Here is a 21,817-nt window from a genome sequence, read left to right as displayed (position 1 = left end):
GAGGGAGGAAAACACAGAGGGAGAAATAGACATTAGGTAATAGGGAGAGAGTGGGACAGAGAGACAGAAAAACAGGTGGTGAAACAAAAGGCAGACACACAAGGGAGAAACAAAGAGGGAGAAAGAGAAAGAGTTTTAGATAGAGGGAGGATGAGGAAGAGAGAAACAGAGAAGGAGAAACAGTTGGTAAAACAATGAAGGCAAAACAGGAATGGAGACATGAAGAGGGCAAAACAAATTGAAAGAAAAAAGAGAGGGAGAAATAGAGAGGGAGCAACAGGAAGGGAGAAACAAGTAGAGAGAAATAGAGATAAACAGGTAAGGCAGAACAGAGCGAGGGGAATAGGAAGAAGCAGAAAGATAGAGTATCTATTTTATTTACTGTATATAATGTGTTTAATGGCTAACCCCAAGCTGTGACTTTCATAGCACAGCCATCCACAATAACACACTCAGAACAGTGTTTGCAAATGACTTTTAAGCTGTTTTTCATGTATACTTTGAGGAGTACAACACAAAAATGTTCATTGTCTGGAACATAACCCACTGAAAATAGTTTATGTTGAAGTTAATTAGTTTGCTTGCCTTTGATACATCTATCCTTTGAATTCTCTCTTTGAAGTTTCCTAGCATCTTACATAGTGCAACATTCCAGTCGTTCATACAGGAAATCTTTCAGCGGTTAGCGGGTTCCATTCTTACATTTTGCATTTTTCCATTGTGAGGCATCCTTGTTGTTATATGTGCTACATGTCTGCCCCATACACCATTCCTGCACCATGGTGATCTCACAAGCAATTTTCCACTTTGGAGATTGAAAATGGACCAGGTCTGTAGGGAGGTAAAAACAATGACTGCAGATGCTGGAAACCAGATTCTGGATTAGTGGTGCTGGAAGAGCACAGCAGTTCAGGCAGCATCCGAGGACAGGCAAAATCCAAGGACAGGCAAAATCGACGTTTCGGGCAAAAGCCCTTCATCAGGAATAAAGGCAGAGAGCCTGAAGCGTGGAGAGATAAGCTAGAGGAGGGTGGGGGTGGGGAGAGAGTAGCATAGAGTACAATAGGTCAGTGGGGGAGGAGATGAAGGTGATAGGTCAGGGAGGAGAGGGTGGAGTGGATAGGTGGAAAAGGAGCTAGGTAGGTCAGACAAGTCAAGGAGACAGTGTTGAGCTGGAGGTTAGAAACTAGGATGAGGTGGGGGAAGGGGAAATGAGGAAGCTGTTGAAGTCCACATTGATGCCCTGGGGTTGAAGTGTTCCGAGGCGGAAGATGAGGCGTTCTTCTTCCATGCTTCTGGTGGTGAGGGAGCGGCGGTGGAGGAGGCCCAGCACCTCCATATCCTTGGCAGAGTGGGAGGGGGAGTTGAAATGTTGGGCCACGGGGCAGTTTGGTTGATTGGTGCGGGTGTCTCAGAGATGTTCCCTGAAGCGCTCTGCTGGGAGGCGCCCAGTCTCCCCGATGTAGAGGAGACCGCATCGGGAGCAACGGATACAATAAATGATATTAGTGGATGTGCAGGTAAAACTTTGATGGATGTGGAAGGCTCCTTTAGGGCCTTGGATGGAGGTGAGGGAGGAGGTATGGGCACAGGTTTTACAGTTCTTGCGGTGGCAGGGGCAAGTGCCAGGATGGGAGGGTGGGTCGTAGGGGGGCGTGGACCTGACCAGGTAGTCACGGAGGGAGCTGTCTTTGCGGAAGGCGGAGAGGGGTGGGGAGGGAAATATATCCCTGGTGGTGGGGTCTGTTTGGAGGTGGCGGAAATGTCGGCGGATGATTTGGTTTATGCGAAGGTTGGTAGGGTGGAAGGTGAGCACCAGGGGCGTTCTGTCCTTGTTACGGTTGGAGGGGTTGGGTCTGAGGGCGGAGGTGAGGGATGTGGACGAGATGCGTTGGAGGGCATCTTTAACCACGTGGGAAGGGAAATTGCGGTCTCTAAAGAAGGAGGCCATCTGGTGTGTTCTATGGTGGTAGACAATGTACAAATCATTGGGGGTGGGGTGATGCTGTTGGCTTATCTATTATCACCTTCACTCTGATGGCCACCTTTGTGCATATCACGGTGCATCTCAAGTTGTGTGTACACCCTTAGTATACAAATATTAAATGCCATCACAACACTGAAGTCTGGTGTCACAAAGAATGGGACTGTTCACATTGCAGTGGAACACTCCATTCAGCTGGACCTAGACATACCACTGAAAACAAAAAATGCTGGAGATCACAGCAAGTCAGGCATATCATGATGAGAAAACAAGCTAACATTTTGAATCGAGATGATTTTTCCCACCTGCTCCAAAGGGCGTGTGATACCACTCCTGAACAAACTGGTTCGATAATTATCCACTGTTCACATCTGAGGCTATTGCACTGCCCCTTGCCTCAACAGCAAATGGTTTGACATACCACTTGTCCTTTGTGCAGAAATTGTTTTTAAAGATTCAAAAAAAGGCATTGATCATGAGTTCTTCAAGCTGTCCTCAAAGCCTTGTGGGAGAAACCAATGGTGGATCTTATTGACTGGTTCTCTGAGAAATGGCAGAATGCCTGATCGCCAGAACTTTCAGTGGGCTGAGGGTATTGTTGTTAAGTTTTCAGATGACACAAACATAGGTGGAGGGACAGATAGTGTTTGAGGAAGTGTGAGATTGTGCACTTTGGTAGGAAGAATAGCGGTGTAGACTGTTTTCTAAATGGGGAAAGACTTCAGAAATCTCAGCACAAAGGGACTTAAGGTCCTAGTCCTAGGTCTTCTGGTGCATTGTAGCATCTCTAACTCTTGATTTATGGCCTCAGCACTTAATGCAATGGAAATTTGGCAGGTGGTGAGAAGGGGTCTTCCCATCAGATCCTTCCTATATGCTCAGAGTTCGACTCCCTAAAAATGCTACCCTCAAGCTGACTGCCATGAGAAGAGACCATTTGACTGTGCCTTTACAAAGAAACTCTAGAAGGCGATAACCATAAGACCATAAGATATAGATGCAGAATTAGATCATTCAGCCCATCAACTCTGCTCCACTATTCGATCATGGCTGACATTTTTCTCTCCATAACCCTTGATCTCCTTATCAATCAAGAACCTGTGTATCTCTGTCTTAAAGATACTCAATGACTTGGCCTCCTCATCCCTCTACAGCAATAAATTCCACAGATGAACTATCTTTTGGCTGAAAAAAGCCCTCCTTATTTCTAAAAAGCCATCACTTCATGCAGAGGCTGTGCCCTCAGATCCTAGTCTCTCTGACTATTGAAAACATCTTCTCCATGTCCACTCTATCTAAGCCTCTTTGTATTCTGTAAATTTCAAACAGATCCCCCTCAACATGCTAAACTCCATTGAGTACAGACCCAAAGTTCTCAAACCATTTCTCATATGACAAGCCCTTCATCCCCAGGATCATTCTTGTAAACCTCCTCGTGACTCCCTCGAACACCAGCACATTCTTCTTTAAATATGGGTTCAAAAATTGCTCACAATATTCCAAATGTAATCTGATACAGCCTTAGCAATACATCGCTGCTCTTGTACTCTAGCCTTCTTGAATGAATACTAACATTGCATTTGACTTCCTAACTGCCAACTGAACCTGCATGTTAACCTTAAGACAGTCCTGAACTAGGACCTTGAAGCCCCTTTGTGCTGAGATTTCTGAAGTCTTTCCCCATTTAGAAAACAGTCTACACCGCTATTCTTCCTCCCAAAGTGCACAACCTCACACTTCCTCAAATACTATCTGTCCGTCCACCTATGTTTGTGTCATCTGCAAACTTAGCAACAATACCCTCTGTTTTTTTGACCAGATCATTCATGTATAACACTGACCCCTGGGGAACACTATTAGTCACTACTCTCTACCTTCTGCCAGTCAGCCAATCCTCTATCCATTCCAATAACTTGCCCCTAACACTATGGGCTCTTATCTTATTTAGCAGTCTCCTGTGCAGCACCTTTTCAAAGGCCTTTTGGATATCCAAATGGTTCATGTCCACTGGCTCTCCTTTGTCTAACTTGCTTGTTACATCCGCAAAGAATTCGAACAGATTTGCCAGCCATGTCCTCCCTTTGATGAAGTCTTGCTGACTCCACCCTATTTTACCATGCACTTCAAGTACTCTGTAATATCAATTAATAATGGATTCAAAAATCTTACCAATGACTGAGGTTAGGCTAACTGGCATGCAACTGTCTTCTGTCTCATTCCTTCTTAAATGGGAGTGTTAATTAGCCATTTTCCACTCCTCTGGGACTCCCCGACTCAAGTAATTGTACCACCAATGCCTCTACAATCTCCTCAGTTATCCCAGATTCAACCCTTCAACTCAACACTGCCCTCTTGAACTGTCCTATCTGTCCATCTTCCCTCCCACCTATCCACTCCACCCTCTGCTCCAACCTGTCAGCATCACCCCCCCACCTGGATCTACCAATCGCCTTCCCAGCTATCTTCTCCCCACTTCCACTCTCCTATTTATCTCTCAGTTCCCCCGCCCAACCCCCTCCCCCACTCCACAACATTCCTGATGAAGGGCTTATGCCCAAAACATCAACTCTCCTGCTCCTTGGATGCTGCCTGACCTGCTGTGCTTTTCCAGCACCACATATTTTGACTCAAATCTCCAGCATCTTCAGTCCTCACTTCCTATCTCCTTCAGAAATCTGGGATGTAGTCCATCTGGTCCGGGTGATTTATCCACCTTCAGACCTTTCAGCTTCTCAAGCACCTTTTCCTTAGCGATGCACACTACACTCACCTCTGCCCCTGAGACTCTTGAAGGTCTGGTGTGGTGCTAGTGTCTTCCAGCGAACACTGGTGCAGTTTCCACTCTGTTCCTCCACAATTTCTTTGGTCTCCATTACTGCTTCTCCAGCCTAATTTTTCCAGCGGTCCAATGTCCACTCTTGCTGCTCTCTTACATTTTAGATATCTAAAAAAATCTTGCAATTTTCTTTCATATTACTAGCTAGCTTACTCTCATATTTCATCTTCTCCACCCTTATTTCTTTCTCAGTTGAGTTATCTTAAAGGCTTCCCACTAATCTTCACCACAATGTATGCATTTTCTTTTGCTTTTATTCTGTCCCTGACTTCCCCTGTCAGCCATGGTTGACTGTTCCTCCCCTGAGTATATTTTGTCTTCCTTGGGATGAATTTCTACTGTGCCTCCCAAATTACCCTCAGAAACTCCTGCCATTGCTGCTCCACCGTCTTCCTGCTAGGGTCCCCTTCCAATCAACTCTGGCCAACTCCTCCCTCATGTCTTTGTAGTTACCTTTACTCAATTGTAATATTAATACATCTCATTCCAGCTTGTCACTCTAAGATTGCAGGGTACAATCTATCATATTATGCTCACTGCCCTAGGGGTTCCTTCACCTTCAGCTCCCTAATCAAGTCTGCCTCATTACACCTCACCAAATCCAGAATTGCCTGTTCCCTAGTGGGCCCTTCCACAATCTGCTCCAAAGAAAATCTCATAGATAAATTACATAAATTCCTTTTCTTATGATCTGCTATGAACCTGGTTTCCCCACTCTATCTATGTATTAAAGTGTCCCACAATGATTATAATACTGCCTTTCTTCCAGGCATTTTTTTTTAATCTTCTGATTTATTGTCTCCCCACATCCTGACTACTGCTAGGAGGCATGTATACAATTCCCAGCAGGGTCTTTTTTCCTTTGTGGTTCCTCAACTCTTCACAAACAGATTCTACACCCTCCAACTCTATATCTTGCTATTGATTTAATTTCATTTCTTACTAACAAGGCAACCCCATCCACGCTACCATTTGCCTGTCCTTTTGATAGCATGTGTATCTTTGGATATTTAAGTTCCCAGCCCGAATCCTCTTGGAGTCATCTCTGTAATACCCACAACATCAAACCTGCCAATTTCAATCTGCGCTACAAGCTCATTTGCCTTGTTTTATATATTGCATACATTTAAATACATCACTCTCAGTCTTGTGTTGATTGCCCTGCTTATCTGCTGTGCCTGAAGTTCGATTTTTGACCTTTTCCATACTCTCTGTCCTAATATTTGTTCTGGAAACTTTAATGTCTTCTAGGCCTTATCCCCCTTTAAGCTTTTCCATAATCTGCCATGCAACTGAACCCCTCACCCCCATTATTTACTTTAAAGATCTCATCACAGAGACCTATTTCTCCCACACCAACCTTTGAGCAACACATTTATCTCTTTAATCTTGTTGACTCTGTGCCAATTTGTTTGAGGCTCAGGTAGTATCCAGAGATTATTGCCTTTTTTGGTTCTGCTTTTCAGTTTAGCCCCTCACTGCTCATATTCCCTCAGCAGAATCTCTCTCCTCTTTCTACCTATATTGTTCATGCTTATGTAGATCTTTCCCCTGCAGCCCAGATGAGGTATCCTGAACCTGGCCATCAGCACTTTCAATCCTGACCACAGAAAACGTGTCTATTCACTGCCTATATTATTCCTGATTAGAACAACATTTCTCTTTTCTCCCCACTCTTGAATGTCTCCCTGTACTACCGTCTGTTTAAACATCCTCCCTACAGCTCACAATCATACAGTGAGTTAGAATCTCAAACTTGTTAGAGAAGCTCAAGAACTGAGATTCCTTCAGCACTACCTCCTGGATCCCTCCACCTACCTCGCTGGTAATCATATCTTCCTGTCCCCAACCACTGACCAAATTCAAGGTAGTTAATCTAAAAAGTGTGACTGCTTCCTGAAACACAGCTTCCAGGTAACTCTCACCCTCCCTGAGGTAGCGCAATGTTCAAAGCTCAGACTCCAGCTCATCAACTCTGAGCTAGAGTTCCTCGAGCAACCAACACTTGCTATAAATGTGATCACTACAAACCACCATGGAGTCCCACAGCTCCCACATCATGCAGTTACAACACATCGCCTGGTCTGGTACCTCTATTTTAATTATTTAGGTCTTAAATTTCATACTGATCCTTTAGGTTGTAACCAATAAGTATTCCCCATAATTATCTTCAATCTGAAAGTAATCTGTAATAGCTAGTCAAATTAATAGCTGTCACCAATCAATAAAAGTACAGTTTATCTGTGATGTCACCTGATCCTGGACTTCAATTTATTCTGTTCAGAAAAACCTTTAAAAATATGAACCAAAAATAAAGCAAGTAAGCAACACCTCTTCTCCATTTGCTTAGACCTCCCACACTGCCTCCACATTCCCTGAATTATATACTCACTCAGGATGTGCCTCACACTGGATGTGATCCCTCCTTCTTGACTGTGTGAAGCTTACGCAGATGCAAAGACTTTTGTCACCATGTAGCTTCAGTTTACAGGATTCTGTGCCCGATGGACTCTTCTCAGGGATGCACACTTGGATAAATAGAAAATGTTGCTGGAGGACCATCAACTTATGCTTTTTGGCCTTCCTGAAACTTGTTGATCTTCAAATGCTAAGAATTGATAATGGCCAAGTTTTGCATACTGGCAATGGAAGGGGAAGCACTATATGACGGGGCATTTGCTGCAAAAAAAGCAATGGGAACACTCTCTAACTTCTATCTGTCATAGCACCCCACAAGACTGGAAACTATACCTTCAGGCATATTGTAAATATCGTAGGCAATTGCATTGAGGGACTTTAAGGAGAAAAATGCATGAAGGCCTTCCATTTTTGCCCACCAATTGGAGATTCATTAAGCAAGGAAAAGTGTAAGGAATAGCATTTTTTTCCTCTCCTCTCCAGACCATAAAAATCGGTTAAATCTCCATCCTCAGCTGAGGTAAGACGGAAATCTACCCCTGCACAAAGATTGCATATTTTTAACTAAAACAAATGTGGCAGTTTGCTGCCCACCTCCCCCTCAGCTTTTTCATACCCTACCTTGAAAAATGGGCACAGCACTATCAAAGTCCAGTGCAAAAATGTCTTCCTGTTCCAGAGTGAAATATTAGTAGTGCAACTTTGCCATCTGCAGGAGTAGTAGCACAATACACAGAAGGATCACATGATAATAACCTTTTCATTCATAGGTTCAGAGTAAATCATTTGATGTTGCTTAGAATATATTCTGTTTTAGTAGTATTTTGATATGCCACATTGAAAACTGGCCTGGATAGTTTTTTTGATTTTGGCAGATTCCGATGTTAATAAGCAGATATATGATATATATATATACTCTTGAGCCATGCGTTTGGGTCATGTCAGTATCTCTATCAGTTAGATTGCCTCATTATCTCAGACTGCCACCTATATTAGGTAAATGATACTAATCACTTCCCATTGCCATAGGTGTCAATGACAAACATGCCATTTAACCCATATTAACTCTATATTACAGTCTTAGGATCAGACTCCTGTCATTGACTTCCAGGGCTATTTCCTGCCATTCTCTTCAATGGATCTGTGTGAAGGGCCTCCTATAACTCCACCTGTAAGGATGTGAAAGCTGAATCCCATCACAATAAGATGAGCAGGAGGATACAAATGCAATAGGGAGATGGAAAACAATCAAGTTCTATTGTTTCTCTTGTTTCCAGACCCCTTAACTCACCCGCACTCATCCCCATCCTCATAAATCTCATCAAATCTGTGTCAAATGCACTTCAAGTAATAATGGTGAGGTAGAGTGGGTGGCGTATTTTTCCACACAAAATTTTGCAGCATTTGCACTTTACCTTTTTTTAAAAATACAAGTTAGGGCTTGAAAGCAGAGTGAACTGGCAAACAAGGATATAAGATAGGTTAATAGAGATGCTGTGGCAGATAATTAATGGGATGTTTCAAGATACAAAAATAATTGCAACAAGTAAGGAAAATTCCAAGAAACAGACTCATCATCCACAGATAGTTAGAAAGGTTTAGGATAGTGTCAAATTTAAAGAAAAGGCTTAAATGATACAAAGATCAATGGCTTATCAGAAGATTGGATACAATATAATAACAAAAAGAATGATGAAAATTTGATAAAAAGGGATAACTTAGAATATGAGAGAAAGCTAGCCAGAAGTATAAATATAGATAGTGAAAGTTCCATAAATATTATAATAAGAAAAGAATTAACAAAATGAGCATTAGTTCTATAGAAAGTGAATATGGAGAATGGATAGTAGAAAATAAAGAGGAGGATGAATTGAACAGGCATCAGTCTTTACTGTAGAGAATACAACTAGCATTCTAGAAACAGCAATAACTCAGGAAATAGTAGGGGTGAAAGAACTCAGGAAAATTACTTGCAGCTCCAACACCTTACTGAGTAAGGTGTTGGAGCTGCAAGTCAGGCTGTAATGGACTTCATCTTTGGATGTTAAAAGAACTGACTAGTGACATATTTGATTCATTTAAATTTTTCTAAACTCCCTTGATTTTGGGAATGATCCATTAGACTGGAAGATAGCAATTTTATTCAAAAGGGACAGGAAACAGAAAGGAAGAAATTCCATCCCCGTTAGCTTAAAATCTATAATAGGAAATATGTTAGAAGCTATTATTAAAGATGTTATAGTAGGGCATTTAGGGAAGTCATTATCAGGATGTTATTGTTGGGTGAAAAAGATATTTTCCACAAATGAGTAATGAGTTTCAGTGCTAAGGTTTTGCCAGATGTTTTTTTAAATTCTCTTGAGGGACATAGGCGTTGCTGACTGGCCAGCATTTATTGCTGTCCCTTGTTGCCGTTGAGAAGGTGGTACTGAGCTGCTTTCTTGAAACACTGCAGTCTCTGTGCTGTAGGTTGACCCCCAAATTCCCTAGGGAAGGAATTCCAGGATTTTGAACTAGTGAGAATGAAGGAACAGCAATATATTTCCAAGTCAGGATGGTGAGTGGTTCGGAGGGGAAGTTCCAGGTGGTGGAGTTCCATGTATCTGCTGCCCTGGTCTTTCTAGATAGAAATGGCCATAAGTTTAGAAGTTGGTGTCTAAGGACCTTTTGTAGCTCAGGGGTTAGCATTGCTGCCTCACAGCGCCAGGAACTTAGTTTCAATTCCAGCCTTGGGCAACTGCCTTTGTGGTGTTTGCACATTTTCCCCGTGTCTGCATGGGTTTCCTCTTGGTGTTCCGGTTTTCTCTCAGAGTGCAAAGATGTGCAATTTAGGTGGATTGGCCATGCTAACTTGCCCATAGTGTCCAGCAATGTGCAGGCTAGGTGGGTTAGCCATGAGAAATGCAGGGTTAGAGGGATAGGGTCGGGGGTGGGTCTCTGTGAGATGCTCTTTGGAGGGTTGGTGTGGACTCAATAGGCCGAATGGCCTACTTCCACACTATAGGGATTCTATAAAGGTAATATAGCATCCAACCATGTACGTTTTGGATGAGCAGAGGAATGTTTAAATCATATCTTAAAGCTAAAGCTGAATTAAAATAATGTCAAACTGTTAAAAAATGCAGACATTCATATTACATTTTTCTTCAATAATAAAATCCGAATTAGAAAAAACACGATTTGAATTTCTGTAGCTTTTTCATGACTTGATGACATCTGAAAACTCTTCAGAGCCAATTAAGTACTTTTCGACTGTTGTCATTGTTATCACGTAAAGCTAGCAGTTGATTTGAACATGGTAAGACTTCACAAACAGCAATTAGATATTTACCAGTAGGCCATACATCCCAATGACTGGCAGATTGTATCAAACTTCAAAGTCAAAAAGGGTGGCGCTGGAAAAGCACAGCAGGGCAGACTTTCCCAGTGCTACCCTTTTTGACTCTGCTTCTCCAGCATCTGCAATCCACACTTTCTGCTGTATCAAATATCAAGTCCTGTTCACTGTTGACAGTGAGTAGCGTGCTGATCATGCTCAACCAGCCTGTTTGCAGCCTCAGAACACTAAGCATACAATTAGATATAATGTTGCTATTGGATATCATTTATTAAATAATTTAGATTGAGCTAATATTTATATTGAAAACAAATTTAATTTCTTTTTATGAATCGAGTGTAAAATGCTATACATTTGATGTCCTAAATTAAAACAAAGGACCCTATTTCATATTGGCTAAAGGAATTGATACATTGCACTTTTTTCAATAGACAATAAGGGTCATGAACAGTGCCGATTACTGCTGCATTCTGATGGTAAAACCCTGACCAATTAGATTCTACCTGCCTGGTCTGAGAATTAAGATTGACAGTTAACTGGTCCTACTGCATCTCCTTGCCAACAATGGCCAAACCTATCAAAGCTCTTCTCGTGTTGTATAAGCTGAAGTTCATTTTTTGATTCTTCTGTCCTCATCCTGATGACTGCAAGACAAAAAAAACCTTTAATTTCTTATCAACTTTTAATAATATTCAAGAATATTATCTTTCGTACTGAGGGCAGCTAAAGACAAACATAGGGACAAGTGAAATCTCATCTGAAGACTTTTGCAGTGTTGGTCACCTTACTTTAGGAAGGATTTAAATGGAATGGAAGCAGTCTTTTGAAGGTTTACTAGAATAATACTGGAATAGGCAGTTTGTCCTGTCAAGAAAGGTTGGATAGGTTAAGCTTTTATCCACTGATGTTGAAAAAAGATGCAACTTTGTTGAAACATACAAGATCTTTAGGTGGCTTGATAGCGTACATGTAGAAAGGATGTTTCTTCTTAATGGTATATCTAGTGCTAGGGTTCACTGGTTAAAATAAATAGAAATGAGGCAAGAGTTTTTTCTCTAATAATGTTTATGAGTCATTTGAACTGTCTTTCTGGAAAGGCAGTGAAACCAGAGGCTTTGAATATTTTTAAGGCAAAGATGGATAGATTCTTGTTATGCAAGAAGGTGAAAGGTTATTAGGAGAAGGCAGGAATGTAGATTTGAAATCAGATGTGATCTAATTAAATGATGGAGTAGGCTTGAAAGTCTGAATGGCCTACTTTTGCTTGTTTATATGTACTCAAAAAAAGCCCTGACTTTGCCCAATGGTCAGGCATTTAACATAATTACAAAAACTCTTAAATGCTGCATTTCACTTTTTTGAAAAGCATGCTAAAGCTACAAGTCACTTTTAAATACAACATCCTCTCTATGCTTGCTTCACATGCTTCCAACTTGTTAACTATCACTGGTGGATGGCACAGGGAGTAATGTAGTCACAGAGTCAGAGAGATATACAGCACAGAAACAGATCCTTTGGTCCAACTTGTCCATTCTGACCAGATATCTTAAATAAATCTAATCTCATTTACCAGCATTTGGCCCATATCCTTCTAAACCCTTCCTATTCATATACCCATCCAGATGCCTTTTAAATGTTGTAATTGTACCAGCCTCCACCACTTCCTCTGGCAGCGCATTCCATACATGCACCACCCTCTGTGTGCAAAAGTTGCCCCTGAGGTCCCTTTTAAATCTTTCCTCTCTCACCTTAAACCTGTACCCTTTAATTTTAGACTCCCTCCACCCCAGGGAAAATACCTTGTCTTTTAACCCCTATCCATGCCCTTCATGATTTTATAAACCTCTATACGGTCACCTCTCAGTCTCCGATGCTCCAGTGAAAATAGTCCCAGTCTATTCAGCCTCTCCCTTTAGCTCAAACCCTCCAACCCTGGCAAAATCCTTGTAAATCTTTTCTGAACCATTTCAAGTTTCCTATAGCAGGAGACCAGAACTGCTCGCAATAGTCAATGTACATTTCCTCAGGCACCAACCTCCCTTGCTGCAAAGGAGGCAAGGTGGGGGATTTTAGGATTGCATCAGTAGCAAATAAAACATAAAGTCACCAGGCCCAGACAACTACTTTATCATTAGAAAGTGATGACTGGTGATGGTTTAACCTGAAATTCACCAAGCCACAGGCTGGTGATGTAGCCTATGGCACTGCAGTTGCCAGAAGAGGGAAGGCTGAAGATCCCTCCACTCCATCACCTGACCCCCAGCTGCCGTTGCTTACTTTTATATTTCATTATTTATCATGTTCTCACTCTTAACAGTCTTCACTGGAGTAAATTCAAGGCAAGGGAACAATTGACAAGAATGAGAGTTCTTCAGCAAGCCCAGAGTGCTCATCACAACCTGTCAGCAAAGGTTGTACCCACTCACTGATGAAGGATATCAGAGCAATAAGCTGCAAGGAAAGATCAAATAGGGCTTATGCTTTACAGTTTCACAAAAAGAATTAACTGAAATGCCACATTGAAGTTTTTAAAATATTAATTACTTAAGATAGGGAGTAGAAAAGAAAGAAAAATTAGATCATCACAAAGAAATTAAATAAAATCAAATCTAAAGAAAATACAAGCTATGATCACATTTATTTATGAGTGATAAGTGGAATGGCCTACGAAATGGATTGTTATAGGCTAACAAATTAGGGTTTTTAAATGTACAGTTGGATGCTATGATGAAACAGTTAATGTATTAGGGGAAGTGTAGCAAAAGTTAACTACTTAGTTCAATTATAATAGTTTTAATTAACTAGCTAATTGTAAACCCGGGCCTCGGCCTTAGTACAGATGTTGAAACATTGTTTTGATTACCTTCAAGCATACGACAAGCCAGTGGGAATCCATACTGCACAGAACATTCATAGCCAGTGTCAGGATGAGACTCAGAAGCTTGGTATTTCCTCATCCTCACCCTGCATCGTGATGGACAACTGGTATGCTGAAGGCAAAACATCGCAGTACCACTCAGCTTTCAGAAGGATCTTAGTCTGGAAGCCCCAGTGCCATCCATCAACCCAAACAAGAAAACAATTCTGTTAAGGGTCTGGCAACAAAAAAAAAATTGCTGGTGACCCAATAAGAGGCGACAGTGCTCTTTGCTTTTCTAAAGAGAGTATTGCATGTATGGAATGAGCTGCCAGAGGAAGTGGTGAAGGCTGGCAAAATTACAGCATTTAAAAGGCATCTGTATGGGTATATGAATAGGAATGGTTTAGAGGGATATGGACCAAGTGCTGGCAAATGAGACTAGATTAATTGAGGATATCTGGTTGGCATGGACGAGTTGGACCAAAGGGTTTGTTTCCAAGCTGTACATCTCTATGACTCTATGTGTCGGCCACCCAAGATACGCCTAGTGCTATGAGTATTTGCTGCAAACAGAAATAACTATCTAACACTGGATACTGTAGTAAAGTCAGCAATGGTGGCTGGGCTGAATAGTGGCATGCTGAGGCTCTAAGCCATGTCAAGATTAAGAGACCACTTAGCATTACCCAAAAAACAATTTGTTTTTCTTACAGAAGCACCAAAGAAAAGAATATCAAAGTTTTATATTTGCATATTATTGGCAAAGCCATAATAATAATCCAAATCAAGCATATATTATGCAAAATAACCTACTTGCATTGTGAAATACTTCCAATTGCAAATACGTTGATTTCTTAATTAACATATATAACAACAGTGATCACACAGATCACTAAATAGAAGCAACAATGTGACTTTCATAAAGTTTAAAACAGTTTATTTCATGACCTCACTGATGATGGTTTCAAATGATACATTACAAAGATTATCACTTTCTATGCCACGATGCTTAGTGCAGACAGCTTTTCTTGTAGCGTTGTTGTCCACAATTCAGTTTTGATAATTTTAAGCAGCATTTTGTTACCATCACACTCAAAATGAGCCACAAAATTGTTCTAAATTAGGGAAAACTACATCTTATATTGAATGATTATTTGACACAATTGGTGGCATAAATCTGCTTCAATGATTATTTTTTCTTAGAAGTGCATTATTCAACAAGGTTAACAGTTTTGAGTCTAATTCAACACTAACAGTTTTGAGTTTAATTCAATCAAATCTTTCTCAGGTTTATTTCAAGAAATGAGAAAGTGACATTTGAAGCTTCATTAAAGACTATCAGTGCATCCTGCAGGGCTTTGCTGATTTTGTGGAATTGATGTAACAACTAATTCCAATGTTCTAACATGCACATTCTAATTCCTCCATTTTCTCCTGCAGAATTCAAGCTTCTCCCTTTGTATCAACTTTTCCATTGTGTTATGAAGATGTGGGTGTACTGTACCTTTGAGTGAAAAGCAACAGAACTACTTGACAGCACCCAGTGTTCTGAAAAAAGATATAATGTAACCTTTTGATCCAGCAAACAGATTCGAATTAGGCCAATCAGTTTAAATTATACCCTCAAAAAAAACCAAACTCCAATCAAGTTTGAATTTAGTATATTGACAATCTTAAAAGCCAATAACACAATCCGTTGCTCTGGGGGTATAAGACTGGGGAAAATTAAACAGTTGGGAGGAGAACTGCCAAGCCAGCATGTAGAGACTGCCCGAAAAATAGCTGTCTTAAAGGTACCTTTATCAATCAGTAACCTATGAAGAAGAACCGCAAGCTGCCTCATTTTGAGATAAGAAGTTTGTTTTGTAAATCTTAATTGGGGGGTTTTATCGGACTAGTATTATAGAAGGGAAAGTAAAAGATAAGTTAGAGGACGGAGTTGTAAATAGTTGTTAGTTAATTATCCTCTGTTATACTTTAAGAAATAAAGTTGTTAATTTTAAATAGTTCTTGGCCTTTCAAATTTTCACAGATTATTGCATGGGATAAATCTTTTCTGTGTTGCTGGTTTAAATTAGGCAGGAGAGTTTATCTCGTGTCATAACAATTGTCAATGAATAAGAGCATCAATAATAGAAATATGAATTTCAGCTGTTGCTTAAGAAGCCTTTGCATGCACTTCCCACTTAGTGTTGGAAAGATGTCTTGGTAGAATGAAATCAAGACCCAAAAATGATTTAAATACTGTATAGCATTTTGTTGAAACAGAAAAGAACAAATCAATTTATTGCCCACCAGCAAAAAAAAAACTGCATCCAAGCAGTAATCTACTACATAATAGCCAACAAGACATGATGCCTATCCATCACAAGGAATATACACACACGTATATAATACTTAATTTTCGCTATAAGTTTTTGCTGCCATTACACTATCTGCCACATCAGCTCTATTATCATTTGATAGTTCTTTGCAGTTACCAAAGTCAACAATGCAGTCATTGCCTGGATAATCCAGCCCAACGTTGGCCATATTTTTACCACAGTGCTTTTCTACTTGCAAAAAATTAAGAAGTGTTCAATGGGAAAATTATTCTCAATTGTATTTTTCACTATTAACTTTTATTGGACATAATAGACCTTTTGAATGGTTTCTATTTTGATTTTTGAATGTCTCCTTTGATTTCTCGAATGGGCCATTCGAACATTGACACTAAGAAATCTTTATATAGTCAGAATTGATATTATCCTCAGTCAACACACATGAAAGTTCAAGATCATTAGTCATTGTATGTCTATTTTCTTCAGTCAGGATTTCAGGTTCCGTAACAACTTTAAGTGTAGCAGTCACATTATTCTCATCTCCCTAGAAGGAAATTTTCTTTGTTGATCAAAGTGTCTAATTGGATTATGCGACTGTCAGAGGTCAAAGGAATGAGGCCGACCATGCAGGTGTTATTCACTCATGTCATTCTGATACAGTTCATCTGTGTAAGGCATAGGAGCCAGGGATTCTGAATAGAGGCTGGAAGTAAATTAAAGCTTTCTGATTGTGTTTAATGTCCCAGCAGTATTTTTTTTTCTTATTATTGGTCATGCTACATTGCCCCATCCTGTTCAAGGTTGTGCAGGCGAGAATGTTTAGCTATGGTAAAGGCAGGGATAGGGTAGGGTTTGGGATGGTTGGTGCAGACTTGATGGACTGAATGGGGTCTATTCACACTGTAGGAATTCTTTGTTATCACCCTTATGGACATCATGTCCTGTGTGGTTACAATATTGCAATTCTACCTCCCAGTTAGTCTGATACTGGTTAGCAAGTTGCACACAAAAAAATCAGTTGTGTTGCTGCAATGTCTGCTTTTTACCTTATAGTATGTTTTACTGCTTTAAATAAATTAACTCAAGAAGTTCATCAATCCCAGATGAGCAACTGATTATTCAACCATTATTATTAATATCATATGCTGAACAACATTAGAAATCATCTGAGTGTTAAGATCTATTTTGCTTAAACAATCATCAAACAGGCTAATCTACAAATGAAACATGTGGGCCATCAATAGCAGCAGAACTGTATTCAAGCACAATCTGCAACCTCATGGTTTGGCATATCCCCCACTCAACTATTACCATCAAGCCAGGTTCAATGGAGAGTGCAGGAGGGGATGCCAGGAGCAGCACAAGATATCTGGAGTAGTGGTGCTGGAAGAGCACAGCAGTTCAGGCAGCATCAAAGGAGCTTCGAAATCGACGTTTCGGGCAAAAGTCCTTCAGCAGGAATAAAAGCAGTGAGCCTGGAGCGTGGAGAGATAAGCTAGAGGAGGGTGGGGGTGGGGAGAAAGTAGCATAGAGTACAATGGGTAAATGGGGGAGGGGATGAAGGTGATAGGTCAGGGAGGAGAGGGTGGAGTGGATAGGTGGAAAAGGAGATAGGTAGGTAGGACAAGTCCGGGCAAGTCATGGGGACAGTGCTGAGCTGGAAGTTTAGAACTAGGCTGAGGTGGGGGAAGGGGAAATGAGGAAACTGTTGAAGTCCACATTGATGCCCGGCCATCCAGTGACACCACCTCCCAAAAATGAAGTTGATAATGAGTGAATGCTAATGTAGGTTGTAATGGGAAACAAAGGAATGACAGACTAATTAAATATATGTTTTGGTTTTGTCTTCTCAAATAATGTCCCTAAAATGTTGGTGTGTATAAGATCTAGTGAGAGGGAGGAACTGAATGAAATCAGTGTTAGTAGGGAAATGGTGTTGGGAAAATTAATGAGATTGAAGGCCAATAAATTCTCAGAGCCTGATAATCTACTTCCCAGAGTACTTAAGTAAGTTGCCCAAGAAATAGTGGATGCATTGGTAGCCATCTTTCAAGTCTCAATATTCTTTGGAACAATCCTGTAAATTTGGAAGATATCTAATATAATCCTCTATTTAAAAAATGGAGGCAAAGAGAAAGCAAAAAACACATTGCTTCTCCAGTTGAACTCTGTGAATGAACTGGGTCACTTCTTGAATTGGTCCACATGGACATGCCTACTCCAGTTGTAGAGGTTACAGAAAAGTTGTAGGTAAGGAACATTGAAAAGATTTTGCTAGAGTTAACCAAAGTTATGTACCCAACCAGACTGAAGGGTGAAGAACAAAGTCAACAGGTACACACTTCGTTTAGGCAGTCCAGGTTCTGAAGCATAAGTATCCCTGCTGGACAGAAATTAATTGGGAAGAAGAAGTGATTTCCCATCTAAGGAAAGAGGACTTAATTGTGAAAGTTTATCTTGATGGTAAGAATCTGATTCACTCATTGCACTGACCATTATTCTTGTTACCTCAAGGAGTCAAAAACCTCTATGCCATCTAAAATGTTGGGAGTTGGAAAGGAACAGATACAAGATGACTTTGCACTGCATCACTGCAATCTAATTTGTGACACTGGAAAAACATCTTTATGATAATTCATATTTCTACAGCTACAACCCTTCCACTCACCCAGATAGAGAAAGGCCTGAATAATTCAATAAATTATTGGCAATTCAATTCAGTGGTCTGACTGTTATGGAGGAAGTTGAAGTAATAATATGACTGCTTAGCTCAACGCTGTTCAGTTTCACTCCTTTTATAGTAATTATTCTTCAATCAGTCAGTTTTTGAGGCCTTAAGGTCAAAGCATTTGACAAATGTCATGGAAGAAAACTTAAACCATTTTCAAAAGATTTGGTTCTGGTTCACTGAGGAGTTGTTTAGCTAATCAGATATGCTACAAATCTCATTGGAATTTAATATCTAGGCAAGCCTTGCTTCTGATGCCCAAGGTCATGCATCAACCAGAAAGCAATCTATTCTCACATTAAAACAACTCTCAGTGCTTTCACAGTATATGCCACCAGATAGAATTGTACAGTTTCTCTACCTAATGGCTCTTAAGAGGAAAGAGACAGAATAAATTTCACCAGAGATAGCAGCAAGACTTTTACTTTTCAACTTACAATGGCTGAAATTGTCTGCATCACCACAAAAGACAGCACAATTTTAAAACACGTTACAGTGAGCATAAAGGTGTGATTGAGCAGTCTAAGGTAATGGATTAAGGGTTCTGTCTCTTAGAATAGAATAGAACAGTAATTTATTGTCACTTGTATTTTTGCAAAATAAAATACAATGAAAAGTGTTTAAGTCACCATTCTCTGACGGTATTTTAATAAAAGAAATTATATATTAAAAAAAATTAAGACAAAGTGCAGTTTAATTCAATTCACTGCTCCGTGGCTGCTGAGGTCAAGGAGAGCCAATATTGAAGCCACCACAAGGAATCTGAGGCTGGGCTGGACCCACCACGATGCCGAAGGAGCCATCACAAGGAATCCTGTGCCACTGGAATCCAGGACCCAGACCCACCTCTTTGCCATAGCCCCTTGCCAAGCAGCTTACCACATCGTATATCCTACCAGGACATGGATGCAATGACCATGAGGAACAGCCAAATCCACACGGCATTCTCCGCTGCAGCAGCCTCTCAAAACCTCCTTCTACCCCTGAAACAGGCAAAAGAAGGGAAAATAAATTTTGATATTAGAAAACAATAATAATTTTTAAAAAGGATACAGCAGGCCTGCTGGTCAGAAGCAAATGGGCCAGAAGAACACTTCCTACCCTGCCACTGCCATCTTGCAAAGATTTTTGGAGATGTGAATTTGGATCCCAGCGCTATTGAATTATTTGGGGTGTCTGAGTGGTTAGTAGTGTTGCCTCACAGTGCCAGGGACCTGGTTCAACTCCAGCTTTGTGTGACTGCCTGTATGGAATGTTCGCATACTCCTTGTGTTTGTGTGAGCTTCCGTTGGGTGCTCTGGTTTCCTCCCACAGTGTGAAGATGTGCAGGTTAGGTGGATTGGCCACGGTTATTGCCCTGTAACATCCACGGTTGTGCAGGCTAGGTGGGCTAGCCATGGTTAATGTGGGGTTACAGGAATAGAGTGGAGATGTGGGATGTTCTTCAGTGGGTCAGTGTAGACTTGATGGACTGAATGGCATCAATCTGCACAGTAGGGATTCTGTGAAAACCAGATTTGGCAATCATTTTTAAAGGTGGTTATAAGAAGTTGGCTCCATCCTCAAAACTGGCCCCATTTCAGTTCAAAATGATCACGTTGGCCAATTTCCTCTGATTGCATTATTTGTGGCTATTCACAAAGGCTGTTCAAATTAATTTTTATAAGCGGCATTGATATTAAGTACATTTGAAAAGCCTTTATGTATGAAAAATACTTTGTGTTCATATTCAGTGTATATCAATTCAACTAATAATGTCCAATATGGATTTTTAAAAAATGTTTAAAATCAGATTGTTTACAGCTGGAAGACTGGGCACTTCATTTTGAGTGCCCAGGCTTCTAGCTGTAAACAATCTGATTGAAGTGGTTACTTTTTGTCAAAACTGCAGCAGGTTATATTTTTAAATACATCACTTAATTGTTTTTAGTACAAACAATAAAGAAAATGTACGTTATTTTGCAGTGACTGATTCCTGTAAAAATTTACATTCATCATAAAGCATAGTTTTGGCAGAAACTAGATCCATAATGTTGCTGAGGAAAACAACACCCTGGTTGCCAATTATACCCAATACAGAAGCAACATACTTTAATGCACGGCTGTATATCGCTTCAAATTGTAGCTGAATTAAAGATTAAATATTTGCACAATGTTGAAAAATAGTACTGAGACATACATTTAAAATTATTGCAAAAATAAGTTGTTTTCCTTTGAATATTTCCTGAAAATTGAGTCTTTATGTTAAGACTTAGCAAATTTCTGTGGTTGTATATGTGATGTCAAGACATGGTTCTGCAGCAGAATACAGGTTGACTTTATTTTGTAAACAGTTGGAATGTGTGATGGAAATATAACATTAAATGTGCCATGAAAAATATGAAGTTCTCGACAAAGAACTTCTCGGGTTTCCTTGGAAACCAATCTTGCATGGAGGAAATGGCTTTGTATAAAGCAAAGAATTCTGCCTCAGGTATTATTTCTATTTATAAAACTGATGGTACAATAAAGAATCTGAAAATCATTCGGGCTCTGCACTGCTCAATATAGAATTTTATTTGGAATCTTTAATTAATGGGCTGATGTATTTATCAAAGGAGACAATAATTTCATGTGAACAGATTAAAAGTTCTCACCTATTTAGTTTAAAAGCCTGTTGGATTCCTAAATACAAAATGTTAGGATACAACATACAGAAAGAGGTTGTATAATACTACCTTCTCAGCTGAGCAGTCCCAAATAGAGCCATAGAATTCTATTAATGACAACCTTCCACAGGAAAGGGAATATATGACTATAATAAGTACATGAAGTCATTGGGCTGAATTCAGTCTGGATTAAGAAAAACCTGCCCTGTGCACTTTTACAGTTTGCAGAATGGATACCCAAGCCATTAGTGACTTTATGGGGGTTTATTGTCTCTTCATTTGGTTTATTATTGTCACATGTACCTAAGTGAAAAGCTGGGTTTTGTGTGCAGTTCAGACAGATCATAACATACAAAGATCAAAGGGTGATTGAACAGAGCAAGGAATAAAAGGTTACGGCTGCAAAGAAGGTGCACAAAAAGCAAGATCAACATTACATTTGAAATTTGAGCAGTCCATTCAAAAGTCTAATAACAGCACGCAAGAAGCCTTTCTGGAACCTGTTGGTACGTGTGTTTAAGCTTTTGTATCTTCTGCCTGACAGAAGAGGTTAGAAGAGATTAACTGGGATGGGAGGTGTCTTTGATGATGTTGGCTACTTTTCTGGGGCAAAGTGAGGACTGCAGATTCTGGAGATCAGAGCTGAAAAATGTGTTGCTGGAAAAGCGCAGCACATCAGGCGCTC

General features: G+C 40.2%; 1 long non-coding RNA gene across 1 annotated transcript in view; it reads right to left on the bottom strand.

Moving 5' to 3' along the window:
* Positions 1 to 14,493: 14,493 nt before the first annotated feature.
* The window catches only part of LOC122561726 (uncharacterized), a 127,985-nt gene continuing 120,661 nt past the window's right edge, over positions 14,494 to 21,817 (bottom strand). Inside the window, exon 9 of the long non-coding RNA XR_015761117.1 lies at positions 14,494 to 19,467. This is a non-coding gene — a long non-coding RNA (uncharacterized LOC122561726). The remainder of the gene's footprint in view (positions 19,468 to 21,817) is intronic.

This window comes from Chiloscyllium plagiosum, unplaced genomic scaffold (genome assembly GCF_037043375.1).
Source record: "Chiloscyllium plagiosum isolate Xiang-an unplaced genomic scaffold, Cpla_swu_hap1 HiC_scaffold_23, whole genome shotgun sequence".
NCBI classification, from domain to species: domain Eukaryota; kingdom Metazoa; phylum Chordata; class Chondrichthyes; order Orectolobiformes; family Hemiscylliidae; genus Chiloscyllium; species Chiloscyllium plagiosum.
Note: the sequence above shows the minus strand (reverse complement) of the source record. Positions and strands in the feature narration are given on the sequence as shown.